At 34.5% G+C, this 25028-nt stretch overlaps 1 protein-coding gene and 1 pseudogene across 2 annotated transcripts in view; one reads left to right on the top strand and one right to left on the bottom strand.

Annotated features, from left to right (window-relative positions):
* RIMS2 (regulating synaptic membrane exocytosis 2) overlaps nt 1-25028 on the bottom strand; it is a 583562-nt gene that overhangs the window by 470844 nt on the left and 87690 nt on the right. The gene's annotated exons all lie outside the window — the stretch shown is intronic.
* LOC103078217 (actin-related protein 3 pseudogene) lies at nt 9062-15603 on the top strand (annotated as a pseudogene).

The following is a 25028-nucleotide window of genomic DNA, read 5'->3' as shown; positions in this document are numbered from 1 at the left end:
TTGTTTATTTGTCTTTGCTGATTTGCAGAAGAACCCTGTAAAGCCTATATGTTAATTCTTTATAAGCTGAGCATAGCAAATGTCCTAGTCTGACAAATGAGGGCTAATTCTGTTCTTTGTTCAGCAGAATTCTTTAATTTTGTTGCATTCTAATACATCAGTTTCTCCCTGCATGGTTCGTGGTTTTGGTGGCTGGCTATAATAAAAATCCTTACTTACCCCTGAGTCAGTCACAAAAAATTCTACAGTTTCTTCTAATAGCTTTATAATTTTGCCTCTCACATTTAGGCTTTTAATCGATCTAAAGTTTATTTTTATATGTGATGTGATGCAAGAACTTAATTTTAATCTTTTGCGTACAGAGACTCTATTTTCCCAGCACCATTAAAAAGACCATCCTTTCTTCCACTGATCTGTGATAGCAATCTATCATATACTTAGTTCTCACATGTGCAAATGTCTATTTATGGACTCTGCATTCTATTTCATTGGGTTTTTTGTTTGTTCCACTCCGAAACATTGTCAGAACCAAACTCCAAATACAATGAAAGTTCTAAACAATCTTAAATATATAAGCTTATATATTTAAGTTTATAAATATAAATATAAAGGTAAATACATAAGTTTCCAGTGATGTAAATCAGAGGTAAGCAAACTTTTTCTGCAAAGGTCCAGATAGTAGATATTATAAGCCTTGTGGATCATAGGATCTCTGTCACAGCTACTCAATTTTGCCAAAGGGATGTGAGAGTAGCCATAGATAAACAAATAAATGAGCTTGACTGTGTTCCAATAAAAGTTTATTTACAAAAACAAGCAGCAGGCAGGATTTGACCCACAGGCCATATTTTGCAGATCCCTGATACAGATAAAAGAGTCAAAGATGTACTCACGTTTAATTTAAAACTTTTATGACAAATAAATATTTTAAAGACATACACAATAATTTATCAATTTAGAAATATTGCTTTACAGACAATTTTCCCTCATTTTAATATTAATGTGAAAAAATAGTGAAAGGGCTTCCCTGGTGGCACAGTGGTTGAGAATCCGCCTGCCAGTGCAGGGGACGCGGGTTCGAGCCCTGGTCCGGGAGGATCCCACATGCTGCGGAGCAACTAAGCCCGTGCGCCACAACTACTGAGCCTGCGCTCTTGAGCCTCTGAGCCACAACTACTGAAGCCCGCATGCCTAGAGCCTGTGCTCCGCAGCGGGAGAGGCCACCACAAGGAGAAGCCTGCACACCTCGACAAGGAGTGGCCCCCCGCTCTCCACAGCTGGAGAAAGACCGCGGGCAGCAACGGGGACCCAACTCAGCCAAAAATATATAAATAAAATAATAAATTAAAAATAGTGAAAGAAAGAAAAGAATTTAAAATTATTTAATTTGTATATTAAGCAATTTCTGCAAAGATTGAATGAACTGACAACTGAAAATCGGCTCAATCCATTTTCTATGCCTCAGTACTTATGGAAAGCCAAAATTGGATACATTGTTCTACTTATACCTATATTTTCACATGAATTACCCAAATCAAAATTACATTACATTCAAAGTTCAAAATTACATTCCTGTTACATTAAAAAAAAACTATGAAATAAACAAATTCCAAAAATACAGACCTCAAAGAACCTTCATTACTAAAGTTTTGAAAATCTCAACATGGGATTTATAGAAATTCATTAAAATGAAATTACTGTTCATGAAATATTAGATTTTTAAATACTATCTGATAGAATATTTACTTAGTTATTCTACTGTGAAAACATTCATACAGAATATAAAAAGCATAAGTCCTACTTTTTAACATTTATAAATTAAAATGAATACTTAGAATTCAACTCTCCAAAATAACTTAATAGGTGAGTGAATAGAAAGTTAAGCAGATAGGATGTTATCTTTCTCAAATGGTAGTCAAAGAGAGAAACAAATGAGGTGATTCAGAAATAAGAAGTCCTAGACTCTTATCAAAGAGAAGATGAATTAAAGGAGAAGATTCGGAAGTACCCCGATCTGTGGATCAGAAAGATAAAAGGAAAGCTCCTAGAAAATTATATATCAGAAAACCTTCAGCACAATAAGATTGTAAGATGAAGAAAGTAGCTATTAAGAGAGCTTATTAGTTCTGATTTTTTTAATTGTATAAATCACAGAACAAGAAGAATGAATTAGTTGTCCAAGAAACATTAATGGAAATAATAGTTATTAATCTGGAATTAATTTTTAAAATATCGGAAAGTACTAGTCTTTTCTCCTACAATCTTCCTAGCCAAAAATTAAAGCAAACTATATTATATTTATTATTGCAATAAAGCTATTGCTTTTCAAATTTGCCTTGATCTTTGTTTATCCCAGTCAAATGTCATTGTTTCAATAATTAGTGATCACTTTTTAAAGTTACTAACAAAACATTTATTTTATTTAATGTCCACTGTAATCTACTAAATAACATAACAATCTTGATTATTTTCTAAAACCTACAAACAAGATACATAACTGACATCATTTAAAATTGAGACAAAGTCGCATCTAATTATATTTTGCTATTGATTTTACTACCTTATTATGTTTCAGTGCCTTAGAGAAAAATCAGCAAAACAATGACATTGTGTGCAATTTTAATACAATTTTTGCTGATTAGAGAAAGATTATTGAATTTATTTCTATTCCTTGGGACACAGTATTCTTACATCATAAAAGGGTAAAACATGTAAAATCAGTTGTGAAGACGCATTTATTGAGTTCCTACCATGGATCAGTCACTCTGCTACATGTCAAGGATAGAATGTAGACAAGACAAATACAGGTCTTGACTTCAACTGGCTTAAATACAGCAACAATTCCAACCGTAGAACTACATTATCAGCTATTAGGAGAAGCATATCACAATACAGTTTTACTTCAGTTGAAAATGAAACACTGACCAAATTTAAAATAAAATTCATACAAGGTAACATAAAATGGATGAGGGATTACCCTCAATAATAACAAAACAAAAAGACATTATCTTCTATTTTCATTAAAGGCAAAATGTGAATGTTTTTCTGAATGTTTCATCTTAAGGCTCCTGGTAGTTATTCTTGTTCTCTCCTAGAGCTCATGTCACTTTTCAATCTACCCATTCATACAACCAAACCATCTACTCCATAGACATAATTCCTACTTTTATGAAGTGCAGAGGCTGACTGGTAAGAGCATTCCTGAGTAAGATGGCAGTTATCATGGGGAGTGTGGAATTTAAATCTATGCAATAAACTTGCACTTTACAACATAAATAATATTTCTTGCACAAAGATAAAAAGATACAAGTATGAACAACTTCTTAAAGAGTGTATTTTAATCTACTAATAACTGAAATAAATGGAATTGACATTTTTTTAATGTTTCAGACCAATGTGATAATAAATTGCTGGATTTCCCAAATTATGTTTCATAACCTAATGAAATATTCAGTGAAAACAGGATTCAATAGTCACATAAATTTAGTTAATATTGTATGTTCTAATACCTTGGAGCATATTTAGACACTCAGAAGTATAACAATAAAGAAACCTTCTTAACCTTTTTTAAAAGAACCCTTCCAAAACTACTTGACCAAAGATTGAATTGGGGGGTAAATACCTCTTAATGTCTTCTGGAATTATTTTTGAAAGAAATATACTTTGGAATATACTGCATTATTGGAGAAAGATATTTTACTGGATAAATACAGTTTATATAATTTATACTAAAGTTGGGGGGAGAATTACCTCTTCGTTCTTACTACCCTATAAATTATCCTTGTTTTCTTTTAATATTTCCATGGGATATGAAGTATCAAAGGTGAAAATATCAAACTCATAACCTAACAATTTTCATTTCTGAGGAATGATATTCCAAGGGCAGTATTTTAATACATACTCTTCAGTATGTTATGCTATTAGAGAAAATGTTTAGTCTGTACAGATCAGCTTACTTACGTCTGGGGCTCCTTTTCATTTTGTTGTTTTTGCTGGGGCTGGAGAACGTTATTTACCAGTTCAGTGATCCCACTAAAGGGAAACCACCTGTTTAAATAAGCAAATAATGTGACTGAATAACCAAATCAATAAAACAAATGGTCAAATGTTTTCTTATCCATACTAATAAAAATACACAGGCACAAAAGCTACAGCCAATGGAAATATGAGCTCCAATTATCATCCAGGCAGTCAGAATATAGGGAAATTAAGTTTGAATACTTAACCAGTCCACAAGCAGGCAGCAAAAAACTACATCTAGTCAGTATGTAGATGAAGTAAGAAGCTGCAGGCAGCTCTCTTACAAGCCAGAGAGTCAAAAAGCAGAAGACACACTAGCTGCAGCCTATCCAGTATTAGTATAAGCTAATACCATCCAAGGTGCAGAAAGCAGAATGTGGCAAAGGTACAGAAGTCAAGCCTACTGAACTCTTAATACATTTACTTACTGTGTCGGTTGTGGTTTGTGCTCTTCTTTGACCCTAAAAAGATAAGTTTGCACAACTGAGTGCACTGTACTAGGAAGAAATTTCTATCTACAGATCTGTGGTCATATAAAAATGAAAAATGAGGTTTGTTACGTAGAAAAGCTTAATGCTTTGCTATAAATTGGAATTATACATTTGAATTAATTTGACACAAAAAGGAAAAGTTGAATTATTTGTTCTTAATAGAGGGCTGATATTAAAATTCTACTCTTGTCCTAATGATTCCATGATTTGGGACTCAAGTTTTCTGCATATTTGCATTAATATTGATATTGAAGCATTTAAAATAATTATTTTAAAGTATTATATCAAACACAGTTACATTTGGCCTACAGAAGATAAACAGATTTCCTCTTTATTTTTAAAATTTCTTCCTTAATATAAATTGAAGGCATAAATATTTTAAACAAAATGTAGGGTTTTATAAATGTATTTTAAAAGCCTTACAAATGGATTCATTTACTTCACAAAGGAACAGATAAAGGAACTGGGGGATTATGCACCTAATACCTAAAAATAGCTACTAAAATAATTATGTATATTAAATTTAAAATATTCATAAGCTAAAGTAAATTATTCATATAACTATAACAGACTAAAAATGCATTTAACCTATAATCAACTCGGTGTTTCACTGAAATAGCACTGGATATTTAAAAGGTGGAGAAAGATAAAACACAAGGATAGTGATGCCTCTGAAATGTGGCTTCCCACACTTTGCCTGGGACTGGTCCTGAGAGATAAACCTATGACTCAGTGATCAGGTGATTAGCTTTTACTTTCCCAAAGAAAGACTAAGAATTGATAACTAAAATGAGTCACCAAAATCTAGGACTTTCATTAGGAAATTATATCAACATTGTAAATTAAATTCTCTTTAGATTAAATTGATTTTTTCAGTGTGTTCTTATTTTAAATGATATAAGCAATAAATGAAAAGGTATACCCTTATACATTTTTGTGTCCCAATGAATATAATTGGTATTTATATTTCTCTATGTTAACTAAAAAAGAATATCCCATGTTCTCTGCATAAACTTCAAAAAGTACAATGGTTTTGACCTAGAGCTAAAGCCACATCATCTAGTATTTAAATAGAGATATAATGGATTAATAGTAAAATATTATATTTAGCACCAAATATAGAAACACACAAATACAGGCAAACTACAGTGACAATGGATTCTACCTAGAAAACTTATCATGTTATTTCTTTGAGAATAAGATACAAAAATCTCTTAGCGTTTTAGAACAAAACAGTACCCATATAGATAATGACAAAGAAAAATTACCATACCAGCTCATCAAAATGGAGAACAATTCAAGAGTATCCTTTGCCAAATAATATGCATGATAAACAAAAATATTTAAATGAATACATAAAAGAGGAGAAGATATTTGTTAAAGAATACCTGGGTGATTCTCTACAAGGAATCATATTTGCTCTTAATTAGTGACAAAAGTTTTTACCATAAACAAATTTATATTAATCATAAATCAGTTTCTAATTTCAAAATCTGTACTTGAAAATATTAATAGACATAAAAATTTTAATTACCAATTCAGAAATTATTTCTGGGCTTTGTAAAATATCTATAAGTGAAATATACAAACATTTACATCAGCTTCCTAAATAAAATATGTGTCATAAATATGGTGGTAAAAATATTTATCTTGTCTTCAAATCAAGAGTATAAAAATTTTCTTCTTTTGTCCAATATGTTAGATAAAATCAAACCTCAAAGTATCAGACCATAATTAAAATTCATGTTGAGATAATAATTTAAGAACTGGTAATATTAAAAAGTAATTATATATTTTTTTGACAATACATTAACATTATTGACAATGAACTCCTACATTCCTGCATTCCAGAAAGTGCATGAGGGGCTTCCAGTTTCCAATAAGATACATAAAACGCTTGGAAATCATCACTCCCACCCTTACAAGAAAAAAAGCTGAACAAACCGAAAATCAATAGCTCTTCTTAGAGTCATCAAAGAATTTAGGTCATAGAGCAGGCAAACTGTTGCCATGAAAACTAAAGAAACAAACAAGTGGATCCAGACTATCACAGTTTACCAAGAGTACTAGCCCAGGAGCAGAAGCCCACACCCTGGGCCAGTGTCTGTTGGAACACTTTTAACTATAATTGGCCAATTGCTGGAGACTCACTGTGGACTAGATTGAGAGTTTAAAATTCCAAGGAGTCCCAGTTTGGGGCATACTACCACACTTCCATAAATTTTATCTCCAAAAGCCATACCAGTTGCTCACTGTGAAGATCGGAGAAAAATTTCCTCCTGCATCAAGCAGGAGGAAGGGAAAGAAACCATTCTGAAATACTCCCAGAGCCCTCTGCTCTCTTTAACAATCCTAAACTCAAGGGAAAATATTTTACCAGAGCCTAACCAACTGGCATTTTACCAGAACCAAACAAGCCTGTGGAAGGTAATTACCTATTATATCACCCTCTAGCCTTTTATGTGGGAGAAGGACAATACCAAACTACAGCTCCCTCCAGCCTTCAACATGGGGGAAGGCAAATACCTAACTCAGGCACACTAGAAGAATAAGACCTAATTGTAGGACTGTTGAATGCTTGTCCTGTAGCAACACCTTACCACCAAATCATTAGAGTTCCTGAATAATAACAGGATTACAACTATAACAACTGCAAGCTTTAAACACTATTTAGTAAGAAGTCTCTAGGGAAACACAAAACAGAAAGGAAGACAAAAATAAAGACAATAGAAGAGAGGATTTTGGAAGATGACAAAGTAGAAAGCAACAGAAATCTGCCCCCCCAACCTAGACAATCTGTCTGACATAACTAATTTGGAAATCTGGAGTCTACTGAAGGCTTTCAACTTCAGAAGAAGGCTTGGACTGTACCTTGCTGTTAATGTCAGTCAATTTGAGCTCTTAGCATAGTGGCAGCTACCCATCCCCTACCACCCTGCTCCATGGAAGGTAGCTGTTTACCTGTTCTCGGAGCAACCTATACACAGTTTGCAGGAGCAAGAGTGGGTAAAAAAGACACTGCCCTCCAAATATCGGATTTGTGCTCTGATCCCTGATTACTGCTTCTCATCTCAGAGGTCCATACAAAGAGGTAAGTGGCCATTGTTGTTGCAATCCCCCCATTGCCGCAAGCCCCTCCCCCTTTGGCTAAGGTGACTTCCAGGATATTTTTAAAGAGCCTGGGCATTCCCCCCCACAACCTTTGTTTTTCTATTTTTCTCCTTTTAGAAGCCAGACATTAAAGACTGAAACATTCAAAAGCAACTGCGTATATGAGAGAAAACAGAAAGTCACCACATTTGCCCAGGGAAAGGAACAGATTCAGAAAAGACCTTAAGTTTATAACACAACCTGATCCTCAGCACAGAGACAGCCTACAACAAAAAAGAATAAAATAAAATAAAAACAATAACAGAAAATAATAAAACTTAGTGAAAGGTGAGAAACTGATCTCCAGAGTTACCACATATTTAGATTCAAATGTCCAGTTTCCAACAAAAAAGTCACAAGGCATACTGAGAAACAGAAAGTATGGGCCACTCAAAGGAAAAAAAGGAACAACAAAAACTCTCCCTGAAAAACACCTGGCATATCTATTAGACAAAGACTTTAAAACAACATTGGTGGGGTTGGGGGGAGGAATTGGAAGATTGGAATTGACACATATACACTATTGATACTATATATAAAATAGGTAATTAATGAGAACATACTGTATAGCACAAGGAACTCTACTTAATGCACTATGGTGACCTAAATGGGAAGGAAATCCAAAAAAGAGGGGATATATGTATATGTATAGGTGATTCATTTTGCTGTACAGTGGAAACTAACACAGCATTGTAAAGCAACTATATACTCCAATAAAAATTAATTTAAAAAAATTTTTTAATTTAAAATAAAAAATAAAACTATCATCTTCAAAATGCTCAAAGAACTGACAATGTAGAGAAAGTCAAGAAAACAATGTGTGAACAAAATGGAAATACCAATAAAGAGACAGAAAACCTAAAAGGAACCCAAAAAGGATTCTGGACTGAAAGTTGTTAGGACTGACAGCAGGCTACCCCAAGACATGCCACAATGGCATATAGATTATTTTGAATTAAAGTTACTAGAGAATCAGTCGGTGAGGGAAAAAAAAAACAATACTTAAAAGAAAACAACACTCTGATCCTTCTCTTTCCCCCTGAAAGCAAGAAAGAAATCTCCAATGTGAAAGTATCCCCCCACACCCAAAGTATAGAAAGCATCCTTATCAACAGAATTAAGAAATTCAAGGCTAAGAAAGCTGTATAAAAAAATCTGTGTGACTTCTTCATTAGTCTGTTACCACAAGTACAAGCCCCTTTGTTAAATCTTCACAAATGATTGTTTCTTTGTCTAAAATTATTTTTTTTTTTATAAACAGCCTGCCTTGGTCACTTCAGGTGTTCCATTTCTATGAGACCTCTGTGCATACAAATTAATTTTTTTTTCTGTTAATCTGCCTTGTGTCAATTATTAGACCAGACAAATTTCCCCCTTCCCAAAAAAGTACAAAAACGGACATGAAAAATTCACTAGAAGGATGCAGAGGCAGATTTGAGGAGGGAAGAGAAATAATCAGTGAACTTGAAGATGAAACAATGAAAAGTACTGAATCTGAAGAACAGAAAGAAAACAGATTGAAGAAAAGACAGTCTAAGGGACTTGTGGGACACCACTAAGCAGACATTGGTTTGATGTGGGAATTCCAGAGGAGGAGAGAGAAAGAATATTTGAAGAAATAATGGCTGAAATTTTCTTAAATTTGATGAAATATATTAATATAAACATTAAAGACAATGAACAAATTCCACAAAAGATGAAATCAAAGAGATCCACACCAAGACACAATAAACCAACTAAGTCAAACAAACATATAGAATACAATACCCAACAAGAACAGGAAACACATTCTTCTCGAGTGGAAATGGGACATCTTCCAGGAAAGACCATACGTCAGGCCACTAATTAAGTCTCAGTAGACTTTAAAATGTAGAGATGACATAAAGTACTGGAGTGGCCAAAAAGTTCATTCGGGTGTGTCCATATGATGTTATGGAAAAACCCGAACGAAATTTTTGGCCACCCTAATATTTTCTTCAAACACAACAGGATAATGTGAGAAATGGAAAACTAGAGAAATCACAAATTTGTAGAAATTAAACAACATACACTTTAAAAACAATGGGTAAAAGAAAATAAAAGGGAAATTAGAAAATACTCAGAGACAAATGAAAACAAAACAAAACAAAAAAATGTACCAAAATTTATGGGATGTGGTTAAGCAGTGCAAAGCAAGAAATTTATAACTATAAACAATTATTGGATTGGCCAAAAAGTTCATTTGGGGTTTTCCGTAAGGTGATACAAAAAAAAACCTGAACAAATTCTTTGGCCAATCCATACATTAACAAACAAGAAAGACCTCAAAGCAAAAGCCTAATTTTGTACTTATGAAACTAGAAAAAGAAACACAAATTAACCCAAAGCCACCAGAAGGGAGGAAATAATAAAAAATTACAGCAGAAATAAATGAAATAGAAAAAAATACAATAGAGAAACTCAATGAAACTATAAGTTAGTTCTTTGAAAAGGTTAACAAAATGAAAGATTTTGTTAGACGGCCTAAGAAAAAAGGAGAAAAGAACCAAATTACTAAAATCATAAATGGAAGTGATAACACTACTACTGTTCTACAGAAATAAAAAGGAATATGAGAGTACTATAACAACTTTATGCCAACAAATTGGACAGCCTAGATGAAATGAACAAATTCCTACAAACACAAAACATACCAAGAAATCACAAAGAAATAGAAAATCTGAATAGGCCTCTAACTAGTAAAAAGATTGAACCATTAATCAAAAATCTCAACAAAGAAAAGCTCTAGACCTGATGCCTTCACTGGTGAATTCTACCAAACATGAACTAATACCAAAAATGAACTAATACCAATCCTTCTCTAACTTTCCCAAAAATTTAAGAGGAAGGAACACTCCCTAACACATTGTTTGAGATCACCAATACCATAATACCAAAGCTACACAAAGATGCTACATGAAGAGAAAACCACAGATCAATATCTAAATACTACACAAAGCAATCTATAGATTCAATGCAGTCCTTATCAAAAGCCCAATGATGTTTTTGCCAAAATACAAAAAGTCATCCTTAATTCATATGGAATCTCAAGGGAGCCCAAATAGCCAAAATAATCTTGAAAAGTAAGAACAAAGCTACAGGAATCACACTTCCTGATTCCAAAACTTACAACAAAGGTACAGTAATCAGTGTGGTACTGGCATTAAGACAGACATAGACCAGCGGAATACAATAGAGAGCCCAGAAATAAATGCCATATATGCATAAAGTCAACTGGATTTTGACAAGTGTGCCAAGACCATTCCATGAGGAAAGGACAGGCTTTTCAACAATGGTGCTGGAAAATTTGGTTATCCACATGAAAAAGAATGAAGTTAGATCCTTGCTTAATATCATATGCAAATATTAACTCAAAATCAATCAAAGACCTAAATTTAATACTTAAAACTGTAAAATTCTTAGAAGAAATCAGGGACTGTGATATCTCCAGCTTTGTTCTTCTTTCTCAACATTGTTTTGACTATTTGGAGTTTTTGGTGTTTCCATACAAATATTAGAATTATTTGTTCTAGTTCTGTTAAAAATGTCATTGGTATTTTGATGAGTACTGGACTGAATCTGTAGATTGCCTTGAGTAGTATGGTCATTTTAACAATATTCTTCCAATCCATGAGCAAGTATGTCTTTCCATTTGTTCGTGTCATCTTCAATTTTTTTCATCAATGTCATAGTTTTCTTAGTACAGGTCTTTTATGTCCTTGGTTAGACTTATTCCTAGCTATTTTATTCATTTTGATACAATTGTAAATGGGATGGTTTTCTTAATTTCTCTTTCTGATAGTTCTTTGTTAGTGTATAGAAACGTGACAGATTTCTATATATTAATTTTGTATCCTGCAACTTTACTGAATTCAGTGATGAGTTCTAATAGCTTTCTGGTGACATCTTTAGGATTTTCTACATATAGTATCATGTTATTTGCAAACAGTGATAGTTTTACTTCTTCCTTTCCAATCTGGATTTTCTTTTATCTCTTTTTCTTGTCTGATTGTGGTGGCTAGGACCTCCAATACTATGTTGAATAAAGTAGTGACAGTAGGCGTCCTTGTCTTGTTCTTGATCTTAGAGGAAAATGATTTCAACTTTTCATCACTGAGTATGATGTGTTAGCTGTGGGTTTGTCATATACAGCAGTTATTATCTTGCAGTATCTTCCCTCTATACCCACATGGTTGAGAGTTTTTATCATAAACGGATGTTGAATTTTGTTGAAAGCTTTTTCTGCATCTAGTAAAATTATCATATGATTTTTCTTCAATTTGTTAACATGATGTATCGCATTGATTTATGTGATCACACTGATTCAGATAATTGAGCCATCCTTGTATCACTGGGATAATTCCCACTTGGTCATGGTGTATGACACATTTACAACATGAAAGCATTCTTGAGATGGTTGGTGGTAATGCATTAATGCATAAATACATTATGAATGTATTTAGTGAAACTGAACTATACACTTAAAAGTGGTTAAGATGGAATATTTTATGTTTGTATATCTTACCACAAAAAAAAAAAACTGGAAAAAATTTAAGGACAGTAGAGGAAATTTTTAGCCTCTGACACCACAGCTACACCAATTACTACACACTGCCAGATAAATATAAAATCTGCCACATTAAAGGACTATCTACTGGGCTATCTACCTACATTCCTTTTACCCAATAAACCTTGTCTAGCTTTCAACAAAAAATACAAGGCACTCTAAAGGCAAGAAAAAACAGTCTGAAGAGACAAAGCACACATCAGAAACAGACTCAGATAAGGCAGAGAACTGGAATTGGGCAAAATAAATACAGTTAATATGTTAAAGGTGCTAATGGAAGAAGTGTACAACATGCAAGAACAGATGGGTACTGTAAGCAGAGAAATAAATTGTTTAAGAAAGAATGAAAAGGAAGCTCTAAAGATAAGTAACACTGTAACAAAAATGAAGAATGCCTGTGATGGACTCATCAGTAGACTACACTCAGCTGAGAAAGAATAAATGAACTTGAAGATATGTCAATAAAAACTTCTAGAACTGAAAGGCACAGAGAGAAAAGAAAGAAAAAGATGGAACAGAATGTCCAAGAACTGTGGGATAATTACAAAAAGGTATAATATACATGCAATGGGAATGCTGGAAGGAGAAGTAAGAAAGGAACAGAAGAAACTTGAAGTAATAACGACTGAGAACTTTCCACAATTAATGACAGACTCCAAGCCACAGATCTAGGAAGCATGAGGAACACCAAGCAGAATTAATATAAAAAAATTTTTTTACACCTAGGCAAATCCTATTTAAACTGCAGAAAACCAAAGACAAAAAGGAAATTCTGAAAGAAGCCAGAAAGAAGACAAACACCTTACCTACAGAGAAACAAACATAAGAATTACTTTGGACTTCTCTTCAGAAACCATGCAAGCAAAAAGAAAGTGGAATAAAATATCTGAATTGTTGAAAGAAAAAAAACCCACCAACCTAGAACTTTGTGTCCAGTGAAATTATTCACTTCAAAAGTGAAGGAGAAATGTACCTACTCAGACAAAGAAAAATTGAGGGAATTTGTCATCAATAGACCTGCCTTGCAAAGAGTGTAAAAAAAGGGAGAAGAAAATGATATAAGTTGGAACATCTATATAAAAAATAGGAAGAGCATTAGTGAAGGAATAAATGAGGGCAAAATAAAATCTTTTCTTTTTCTTATTCTTAATTGATCTAAGTTTGTTCAAAATAATAGTAGTAACATATGTATTTGATGATTATAGCTTAGGGATAAGTGAAATGAATGATACCAACTTTCAAGGTACAAGAGGGGAAAATTAGGAATACTCTTTTATAAAGTACTTATACTACCCCTGAGGTGGTACAGTGTTATCTGAAAGTAGGCTTGGATTAGTTATAAATTATTGAATCAGTTGCAAACTCTTCAGCAACCACTAAAATACATTATTTTTAAAAAAGGAAGTATAATTCATATGCAAAGCGAGGAGAGAAAATGGAATCAAATCATATAAAATGCTGAACTCTAAAGTAAACAAAGAACAAAGGCAATGATTGGAACAGTTACAAATATGATAGCTATTAATCCAATTATATCAATCATCATTTTAAATGTGAGTGATCTAAATTGACCAATTAAAAGGTAGAAACTGTCAAAGTACACAAAAAAATAAAGAGAGAGAGAGCACCAACAATGTGTTTTCTACAAGAAACCACTTTAAATAGAAGACACAGTAAAGTCATGAAGAAAGATATACCATTCTAACACTAATAAAAAGAAAGCTGGAGAATCTACATTAATTTCAGACAGTGACCTTCAGAGCAAGGAAAATTATCAAAGATAAAGAGGGGCACTCCATAATGAAAAAGGGGTGAGTTTCCCAAGAACACATAATAATCCTTAATTTGCAGAGCCTAACAATAGAATGTCAAAATACAAGAGGAAAAAAATGTCAAAATACAAGAGGCACAAGAAATATACAAATCCTTTATTACAGTTAAAGACATCACACTTCTATCAGTAACTGACAAATCCAGTAGGCAGAAAATCAGCCAGGATATAGCTGGGCTGAATAGCATCATCAATAAAACAGATCTAACTGACGTTCTATAGTACTTCATCCAATAATAGCAGAATACACATTATTCTCAAACTCATATGGAATATTCACCAAGACAGGCCACATTCTAAGCCATAATACACTCTTCAACAAACTTAAAAGAATACAAATTATACAAAGTACGCTTTGAGTTCAAAGCGTCAAATTAAACTAGAAATCAATTACGGAACAGTAGTAGGAAATCCAAAAATATCTGGAGATTAAACAATACATTTCTAAATAACACAAGGGTCAAAGAATTCTCAAAAGAAATTTGAAATATTATGAATATATTTCACCTGAAGTGAAAATAAAAATGTATCAAAATTTGCAAGATGCAGCTAAATATGTGCTTAGATGGAAATTTCTAGCATTGGATGCATATGTTAGGGAAAAAAGAAAGATCTAAAATCTATAAAATAAACTTCCACCTTAGGAAACTAGGGGGGGAAAAGAGTAAATTAAATCTAAAACAAGCAGAAGGAAATAATAAAAATTAGAGCAATACGGTAATAGACAGTGGAGACAGTGTCACCCATGTCATCCCTGTGGCTGAAGGGTATGTAATTGGCAGCTGTATTAAGCACAGCTGTAATATAACAGCTGTGTATATAACACAGGATGTAATATAACATATTTTACATGTATGTAATATAACATTTTATTCAGCAATTGCTGAGAGATGCAAAAGTAAGAATCCATCAGAGAAATCCTTGGGAACATTAATGGAGCACTATAGTTATGCCTGCCCAGATTTGGTCAAAGAATTTAACAAGTATGACACAGAAGGAGCAAAGTGGATTAAACAGTATACTGGAATCAATGTTATCTCAAAGAAAGAATTCTCCACTGGTGTTGGTTATTAAGAGATTCTTGGGACGTGACATTTTTTTCATCTAGAGTTTGCTAATCCAGGCTTTACTCAACCTATCTCAGAAGTTGTAGATGAAGTAAATAATCACAATTGTCCTACTGATGTCATAGATCCTCTCAACAAGAATATTGTCCTCTCTGGATATTCAACCATGTTCGGGGACTTTGGATCAGGGACTTTGGACATCACTTGCAAAGAGATTTGAAAAGAACTGGAGATGCCAGGCTGAAATTAAGTGAGGGGCTGAGTGGTGGTAGACTAAGACAAAAACCTACTGATGTACAAGTCATCACACCCAAAATGCAGTCACATGCAATGTGGTTTGGAGGATCCATGCTGGCTTCTACACCTGAATTCTACCATGTATGCCACACCAAAAAGGATTATGAAGAAATTGGGCCTAGCATTTGTCATCACTATCCAGTGTTTGGAGTTAAGTCATAAAATTAACTTCGCAGTCACTGGGGTTAGGGAAGTGAGGAAGAAATAATCTTTCTGATTGCCTTTTTTGTCTGGATGGCTGGTTCTGAGGTTTTAACCCTGACTTGAAATAATAAGACCAAACTAAATTACACAGGAATATTTTAGTAAGTTTATCAACATGGGAATGTAGAGGAAAGACAAAATGATTAAATGTTTTTCTTCAGATTCAATATTTGAATTGTATGTGTAACAAAAAGAAGCAGGTGTTAGTTCTTTCTGTGCCCTGATAGGTTCTATGCTATTGAATTAGCCAAGATTTGAGGGTATGTAGATAGCTCTGTAATGCTTGAATTGTACACTTCTAAGTGTACAATGCAAGAGCTTGTTTGTATTTCATACTTTTTACACTTTCAGGGAAAAGTCACAGGCAAACTAGTATTTGAGGGAAAAAAGTGACCAAGTAAAGGACAAATTCAAAAAGTAGCCTATGACACTTGGTGAAGACACACGCTCAAGGGATTCCAGTAATTATGAATTGCTTTCATACCTTGTGCTCCCCCACGGTTTTCTTTGCAAGTGCTTTTGGAACTAAGAAGCTATTATCTTGGATTAACTGACGCCTGCCAGTGCTTTCTGTTTAACTCTCATTCTGTTTCTTGCTTTAAAGGAAAAGTAAAAATAAGACTGTTGGACCAGTATTGCAGCTCTAGTGTCATTTCTTATTCAAAAAAATGAATCATTTGATTACCAAAATTGGTCATTTTTAAAGCCTAACACCATTCTAATAAAGGCACAAATTTCTTTCGAATACTTGTTTCAAGTTCTTTTAAGTTAATAAGCCTATTTTCTTCAAAAAAAAAATTAGAGCAGACATCAGTGAAATTTAAAATATGAAATCAACAGATAAAAATCAACAAAACCAAAAGCTCCCTCTTTGTAAAGACCAATAAAATGATAAACCCCTATCTAGATTAGTCAAGTAAAAGAGAGAAGCCACAAATTACTAATAACAGAAATGAAAGACAGTCCATCACTACTGATTCCATGACATTAAAAATGATTTTAAAAATGTTAAGAAGAATTCTATACCCAGGAATTTAATAACTTTGATGAAATGGGCCATTTTCTTGGAAGATACAATCTACAAAAGTTCACACAAGGAGAAACAGATAATCTGAATAGGTCTACATCTACTAAAGAAATTGAATCAATAGCTAATAACCTTGCAAAGCAGAAATCACCAGGTTCCAGACAGTTCCATCTGTGAATTCTACCAAACATTTAAAGAGGAAATGATACCAATCCTCTACAATTTCCCAGAAAAGGAAGCCAAGGGAACACTTTTAAAACTCATTCTCTTAGAGCAGCATCACCTTTATATGAAAACTAGGCAAAGACATTAAAATAAATGAAAATTATGACATCTCTCATGATCAAATGCTAATATATTCAACAACATATTAGCAAATTGAATCCAACAATGTATAAAAACTATTGCATACCATGACCAGGCTGGGTTTATCCCAGGTACGCTGGTTCAATATTCGAAAATCAGTTCATGTAATCTATCACATCAACAGGCTAAAGAAGAAAAATCATATGACTACATCAACAGATGCAGAAAACGCATTTGACAAAATCCAAGAACCATTCATGATAAAAACTCTTAACACACAAGGAATTGAGGAAATGTCCTCAATTTGATAACAAAAAAACCTACAGCTAACATCAGACTGAATGATGAGAAACTAAAAGCTTTTCACTTAAGATCCAGGAGGAGTTAACAACAAAGAGGTACAGAAGAATTTTTAGGGAAACTGTTGAAAACTATTCTGTATGATACTGTGTTGCTGTATACATGACTGCGAAACCCACAGGAAAAAAAAAAAACACAAAAAATAGTTACAAGGAGTAAACCTTAATATATATAAATTTTAAAAAAGTCAATCAGAAGGACAGGAGAATCCTAGGATGGAATGCAGAATGTGACAAATGAATCTCTGTATATGGAAAATGTATAGCATAACCTCACTGACAGGGATGGGGGGAAAGTTGCTGTCCTAGGTAACATTAGGAAAGGACAGTTTAGAAAACTGTAACGCTAAAGACAAAAAAAAAAAACTATATATAAATTCTGCAATCTAATTGGCAAAGTTGTTTCACATTGCACAGGTTAGCAATTCTGATAGTATTCTACATGTTTGCCAGGGTTAAACAGTAAGTAAATGAATTGTTGATAATGAGTCCCAGATTTCTCACTATCAGAGAAAGAAGTTACAAATAAGCAAAGAGAGGAGGCTAGAATGGACCCTGCCTGCAGTGCTGAGTTGAGAGTCAAAAATATTAGTCTAAAGACATGCATATGTCACCACTTTCATTCAACATAGTTTTGGAAGTCCTAGCTATGGCAATCAGAGAAGAAAAAGAATAAAAGGAATCCAAATTGGAAAAGAAGTTAAACTGTCACTGTTTGCATATGACATGATACTATACATAAAAGCCCTAAAAACACTACCAGAAAACTACTAAATCTACTACTAAACTACTAAATAGCTAGAGTCGGGCTTCCCTGGTGGTGCAGTGGTTGAGAGTCCGCCTGCCGATGCAGGGGACACGGGTTCGTGCCCCAGTCCGGGAAGATCCCACATGCCACGGAGTGGCTGGGCCCGTGAGCCATGGCTGCTGAGCCTGTGCATCCGGAGCCTGTGCTCCGCAACGGAAGAGGCCACAACAGTGAGAGGCCTGCGTACCGCAAAAAAAAAAAAAAAATTCTTTCACAGATATTTATCTTTCACAAAATCACACATCTTTCACAAACAGAAGAGAGAACACTTTCCATCTTGTTTTGTACAGCCAGCATTATTACTCTGATACCAAAACTAGGAAAAGTCAATTCAAGAAAAGAGAACTACTGACTAACGTCCCCTATAAGCACAGATCCAAAAATCCTTAATCGATCAGCAAACTGAATCCAGCAAAATATAAAAAGGATAATATATCATGACTGTGGCAGGCTGAATCTACTATGGCCTACAACTTAAAAAGCAGAACAACAAACTAGAAAACATGTACCATCTGATCGGAGTTCTGAAACAGATAAGATGTGCCAGTTATTATTATTTCTCAGCTCCAAACCTACCCTCTACACTTGACTCTGATTCTGATGCTGTGATATCACCCATCACCCACTTCTGCTTTGTCAGCTGGCCCTATAGTAGGCTCTGCCATTAGGAGGTGCTAGTGGGAGACTACAAGACTGGAAGAGAAAGAACGTGTACTTTCCTGTTTTTTCACAATGTGTGCTTTCTGTTTGCTTTCCTCCTGCTTCATGTTCTTGTTAGCAACATTTTCTTCTATATATTCTGACAGATATTATATAGACATATGATTTTTACACAAATGGTCTGTACCTTAATTTTATCTTACTTATATATCTTGGATTTTTTTCTGTATTGGTGCATATAGAACTATCACATTTATATTAATGAATTATTACTTTGTATGGATATGCCACAACTTAGTTAACCAGATTATAGCTAAACTTCTGCTATTATAAACATATTTTTGTACATGTCACATTGCATATGTGCAAGTATAACTCTAGGATAATTTCCCTGTGGTAGAATTGAGGAACATTTCAAATTTTGTTCAGTATTCCAAATTGCCCTCTCTAAAGTTGTATTAATTTCTATTTCCACTAACAGTGTATGAGAATGTCATTCCCACAGCCTCAACAAGACAATGTATCCAACTTTTTAGTCTTTATCAATTTTATTGAAATTTTAATTTGCACTTATTTTACTATGTGTTTCCTTTTCTTTGTACTGTCTGTTCATGCTTTCAAAGAAGAGCAAAGCTCTGCACTATATTTGGGTGCGTAAGTGAGCATGACTATGGGTCTCAAGATAATGGCAAACACTCTAAGAACAAAACTAGAGGTCAGCAGCACTGCATGGGCAGCTTCCCAGTAAGGTCCATGAGAATCCCAACTGGCTTCTCAGTGGTGAGTTCAGCAGAGACCCCCAAGAGTGGATATCCAGTGGGTTCTGAGGGTGTTCATCCAGTTTCCCATAGAATTCAATAGCACATTCCACAGGTAACTTGCTAGCAGCTTTCTAGGAAGTCAGCCAGTACCCCAGCCCACTTCCCAGAAAGTTCAACGGTACTCCCCCAAAGCAGATTTTTGGTGAACTTCATCAATACCCCAGCAAGTAGTTTCACTCCCAACAGCCTCCAGTTGAGGGTTTCCTACCTACACATGTGCTGGCCCGTGGTAACCTGCCCACCACCCTCACCCTGCCAAGCACCCAAGTGGAAAGCTTTCAAGCAGCCAGCCCCACACTGTGGTTCTCCTCCCACCATCCTTCCTACTGACAGTGGCCAGCTCTGGCACAGGGCAGCCTAACAAACCTCTCTCCACTATCCAACGGGCTACAACTCCGTCCTCTCCAACAAGTTCTGAATCCAGCCTTGAGGAGGGACCCTGGCTTCCAAGTTTCTTCTTTCCTTGAGTACTCCTTCAGTCCTAGGGCATTCTCTTTTATCCCTGTTTAGCACTTAATTCCCTATAAATAGTTCATCTGTTATATGAAAACTTCCCTTTTGAAATTTATCTCCTGACTGGACCCTGACTGATAGCTGACCAAACAGTTAAGGGGACAAAGAATTACTTATCTGTATCTGTAACAGAAACAACAAAATAAAATATATCCATCATACTCATATATGTACCCCAGTACATCAAGCAATAAACAAATCTACAGGAATAAACAGAAAAATCAGCAACTATAACTGAAAATGTAAACACAGCCACCTCAGAAACTGCCAAAACAAGTAGACAAAAATAGATGATAGAGAGAGAGAAGGAAAGAGGGACGGAGAGAAGAATAAAGACAATGACGATAATAGGTAGACAGATAGAATATAATTAATAAACCAGAGCTATTATGCTCAAATTATTAGATTAACCAAGAGTGGGGTTATGAACACAAGCATTTGGTTTCATTCTCTCCCAAAAACTATCCCAAAGAAACAACAATAGTGTTTTGTTTGTTTATCAATGGAATGGGTTAGGATCTGTCAGGAAGGAGAGGAAATTTCCCCCCTACTCCTCTTGAGTTCTGTTCGCTGGTCTAATAATTAAATTGACATAAGACAGATTAACAGGAGGGAAAAAAACTATTTAATTCATATGCATGAAGGTCCCATAGAAATGGTTCCTCTGAGGTAACGAAAGCAGGCTGTGTATTTATCATTTTTAGACAAAGAAACAATTATTTGCGAAGATTTAATAAAACAAAAGGACTTGTGCTTGGGGTTGCAGGCTCATGAAGACGTAATAAAATTTGTTTATACAGGTCTCTTAGCCTTGAATTCCCTAACTGTTGATAAGGGTGCTTCCTTTCTACCCTCCTGGTACAGGGAGGATACCTTCACAAGGGAGGTTTATTTCCTGCTTTTAGGGGGAAAGAGGCAGCTCAGAGTATTTTTTTAAACATCATTTTTTTTTCTCACCAGCTGTTTCTCAAGTCACTTTAATTCAAAATAATCAATATGCATTGAGGCATATTTTGGGGCAGCCTGCCCTGGACCCTAACAGATCCAATGGTAGCAAAATTTACTGAGCTGCAAAGCAGACAGACAAGTGGTAACTGACTTCAGCAGGCCCAACAAAGCTGAATCTTAAAGTAGCAGTGAAGAAAGCAAAGAGGCAAATTAACATCCTGGAACCCCATTAGTCACAAAAATTGGCTACACCAGGTATCTCTAGAAGTGAAGAGTAAAAATGGGACTAAAATCAAGTTGAAAGTCTCTTTAAGAACAAGATTAGGACCCAAATTCCTGCACTCACTCCATGCCTCTCCCCAACCTCAGCAGAAGCTTAACAGCATCTTCTCTGGAGAGGGTAAAACAGAGCGGGATTAACTAGGGGATACCAGCAGAGATGAGGGCAAAAGCAATATACTGAACACAGAGAAAATAAGTAAAATCTTATATAATGAACGTTAAGACTCTAGCTTAACAACATGGTACTAGCAGCCAAGCATATGTCCTCTAGCGTAAAGTCTGGAAGATCCTGCTTTGGGAAATCTAATTCAAGGAAGCAGCCCAGCTATATCACAGACCTTAGAAGGGAACCAATGTCTAAAGAAAGATGAGGCTAAGGATATTATGAAACGATACTAAAATAAAACTTAAGCCACCAAATATTTATAATATCAGAATTACAAAAAAGGGAGAAGGGGCAAAGAAAAGAGACCACATAGTGAAAGACTTCTACTCTCTAATATAAATGTAAACAAAATGAAATAAGACAGAATAGAGACCAAAAACTTTCTTGCTGCCTCTGCCTCTGCCTCTACCTCTGCATCAGCACTTAAAGCTGCTACACCACCTGCCCACATCTCTCCATGATCCCCATTTAATCTGTGCTTCAGTCACTCTGGCTTCCTTTCTGTTCCTAAAATGGGCCAGGCACTTTCTGCCACAAGATCTATGAAAATATCTGGACATATTCAGGGGAAAAATATGAACATTTCCATTAATAACCACATAACTTCCTATATAATGCCAAACATTTTAACATTTGTATACACCTATAAATGGGCCAATTTTTTTTTGCATGCTACTCACAGCAAACAAATCAGTGTTTTAGAAATGATGGTTCCAGAACCTTAGCTATTGCTACCTTTGTCTGTAAAAATGAGCCACTATGCTTATGAATAATGGAAGAGAACATTTGTCAAGCTGTTAGTCAATGAAGTGATGGTCAATGAATGCTGAAGTCCTTTCCATATTAAATTTAGTGGACAAAAGTTACATAATTAACCTGGATTATATATGTGACAACTTTTCAATGCCAAATTGTTCTCCCCCTAATACCAAAAGATGTTCCCCCACTGCCACATAGTATTTACTCAGGGAATGCAAACGTAAATTTTTTTGTAAGTTAAATATATAGATGACAGTAAATCTATAATGGAATGTAAATTCAAGACAAAATGATTTTTATTTATTCTTTTATATTAACACAAGCAAAGAAATATTGACTGTATCACTTAAAAACTATAATCTTTTCTTCATACATCTTTTCCCAAATTTCTTTCACTAGTTACTCAAGTTTATCATTATCGGTTTACTGTAAAAATCTATTTCCTAACCATTTTCTGAGGGAAAAACAACAACATTTTAATGTAAACTCAATTGAAATTCCAAAGCATTAATTTGTGTAAGATAGCTGATGAACAAAGAGAATGGGCTCAGGAGAATTTAGACAGAACTAGTTTCTATTTCTTAGCTATGTTACTTGATATTCATGTGATCATGAGTAACTTACTTTATTTCATTGAACCTCCATTTGTAATTAATAAAATTGTGACAAGACTAGATAGATTAAATAAGATATTTGGAAAGTGCCTGGCACATAGTGGTTACTCAATAAATGAAAGTACACTTTTCAAAATTGAATTTCCTTTTCAAAACTAAATTCAAACTTTTTCAAGTATCCCTGCCTTTAAATTATTTACATTTCATTTCTATGAATATATTCTCCTTAGCAAAGAACAACAGATAAATGGGGAAAAGTTTTGGAAAAGAAACTTTTCACAACATATTTTTATAACTTTTGTATTATATTGCATTGTATTATATTATGTATATGTACTGAAAATAAATCAATAAAATAGTAAACCAATATATCCAAAACATTTATATTAAATAAATGTAGCACATAAAGTCCTAATAATTTTATGTAAGTGAGCCCCCTGAAAGCAGAGATTATGTGTTATTCATCTTTGGGACAAGAATTTTAAACAATGCTAGGCACACAGTAAACATTCAAAAATATCAGGAGGAGTGGATGCATGGTTGAGACCTCTATGTACATTTTGGTCATATATATATGGTAGCAAAAATAAGACTGAAAATGGCTCTCTACAGTTTCTAGCTTCCTAAATTACATAATAAAATATGAGTACGACTTAATTAACTGTGCTATCAGGGAAACCAAAAATAATTGATTCCACAAATGATACATTTAGTGTCTGTATATAGAGAAACAATCCAAAATACATGGTAATTTGCCATAGCATCATTTTTTAAAAACTATCATTAATTTTTAGAGATTTATAGAGAAAAACACATTTATCAAAAATCTAAAAATTGCTCACAATAAGGTCATTACTTTTTTTTTTTTTTTTTTTTTGCGGTATGCGGGCCTCTCACTGTTGTGGCCTCTCCCGTTGCGGAGCACAGGCTCCGGAGGCGCAGGCTCAGCGGCCATGGCTCACGGGCCCAGCCGCTCCGCAGCATGTGGGATCTTCCCGGACCGGGGAACAAACCCGTGTCCCCTCCATCGGCAGGCGGATTCTCAACCACTGCACCACCAGGGAAGCCCCGGTCATTACTTTTTATAACTGAGAAAACCAAATAAATCATGAAGAATGAAAAATTGTTTTTCCATAGTAAATTATAAGAATTAATAATTCAGAGTGGACAAAGCAACAAATGAGTCCATGACACAAACATACACATTTTGAAAATCCTTGGCATCATCATTATAAATCATACAGCCTTGGGTCCAAAAGAGACGTTAAGATATTACCTGCAATATTAGCTCTAAGTTTTTTGTTTTTTTAATGCATAAGATTTTTTTAAAGACGAGCATGAAATACATCAAAATATCATTACTGTTTTTATTAGAGTAGCAAGATTGTGGGTAGATTCTTGCCTCTATTTTCCAAATCTTCTCTAATGTAATTCTATTTTCATAATAAAATATATATAATATTTTTAAGGTACCACCTGGTTTAAAAAAGAAGAAACCATCCAGTGTACCCTATGCTTATAGGCAGTTTAAAGATTAATCTTACACATAGATACGTAAAATCCATTTTCAAAGTACCCAAGAAAAGGGATTTACAATTAGCAACACCTCTTCAGCAAGGGAACCTGCTCTTTCTGCCCTCATCACGGTGACTTTGATTGCTCGAAGAATCGTATGTACATGTGCTCTGATCCTTTGAAACCCGTAAATTCTCTGTGGAGGTAGTTAGAGGAGAAATGGTGACAGGATTCAGTATACTGGTCCTGTTTAAAAATCCTAATTTGTTCTCCTATCGTCTCTGCTATCAAATGAAGCACTGTCCACCGGCAGGTAGCCAAGCAGCCAGGTGAACTGCTCTAGTCACTCAGGCACTTGCACATGTCTAAAACTCTTTATATCCTTTTATGATAAAATTACTCAAAACATAAAGAAAGGAAGTAGCAGCAATAAATCATGCTGGCATAGCACAGGTTATTTATTCTGAACAGGATATGGCTGACAAAGGGACCTGCTGTCACAACATATGAGAGCAATTAAAATAATGAGGTTTTTCAGAAAAAAAAAACTTAAAAGGAATAAAGAAAGACACTAAGTGTCTGACCCTATCCACAAGATACTCTCA

The sequence above is a fragment of the Lipotes vexillifer genome, unplaced genomic scaffold (assembly GCF_000442215.2).
Source record: "Lipotes vexillifer unplaced genomic scaffold, Lipotes_vexillifer_v1.1 scaffold1586, whole genome shotgun sequence".
Lineage (NCBI taxonomy): Eukaryota > Metazoa > Chordata > Mammalia > Artiodactyla > Lipotidae > Lipotes > Lipotes vexillifer.
This window is presented reverse-complemented; position numbering and strand designations above follow the sequence as displayed.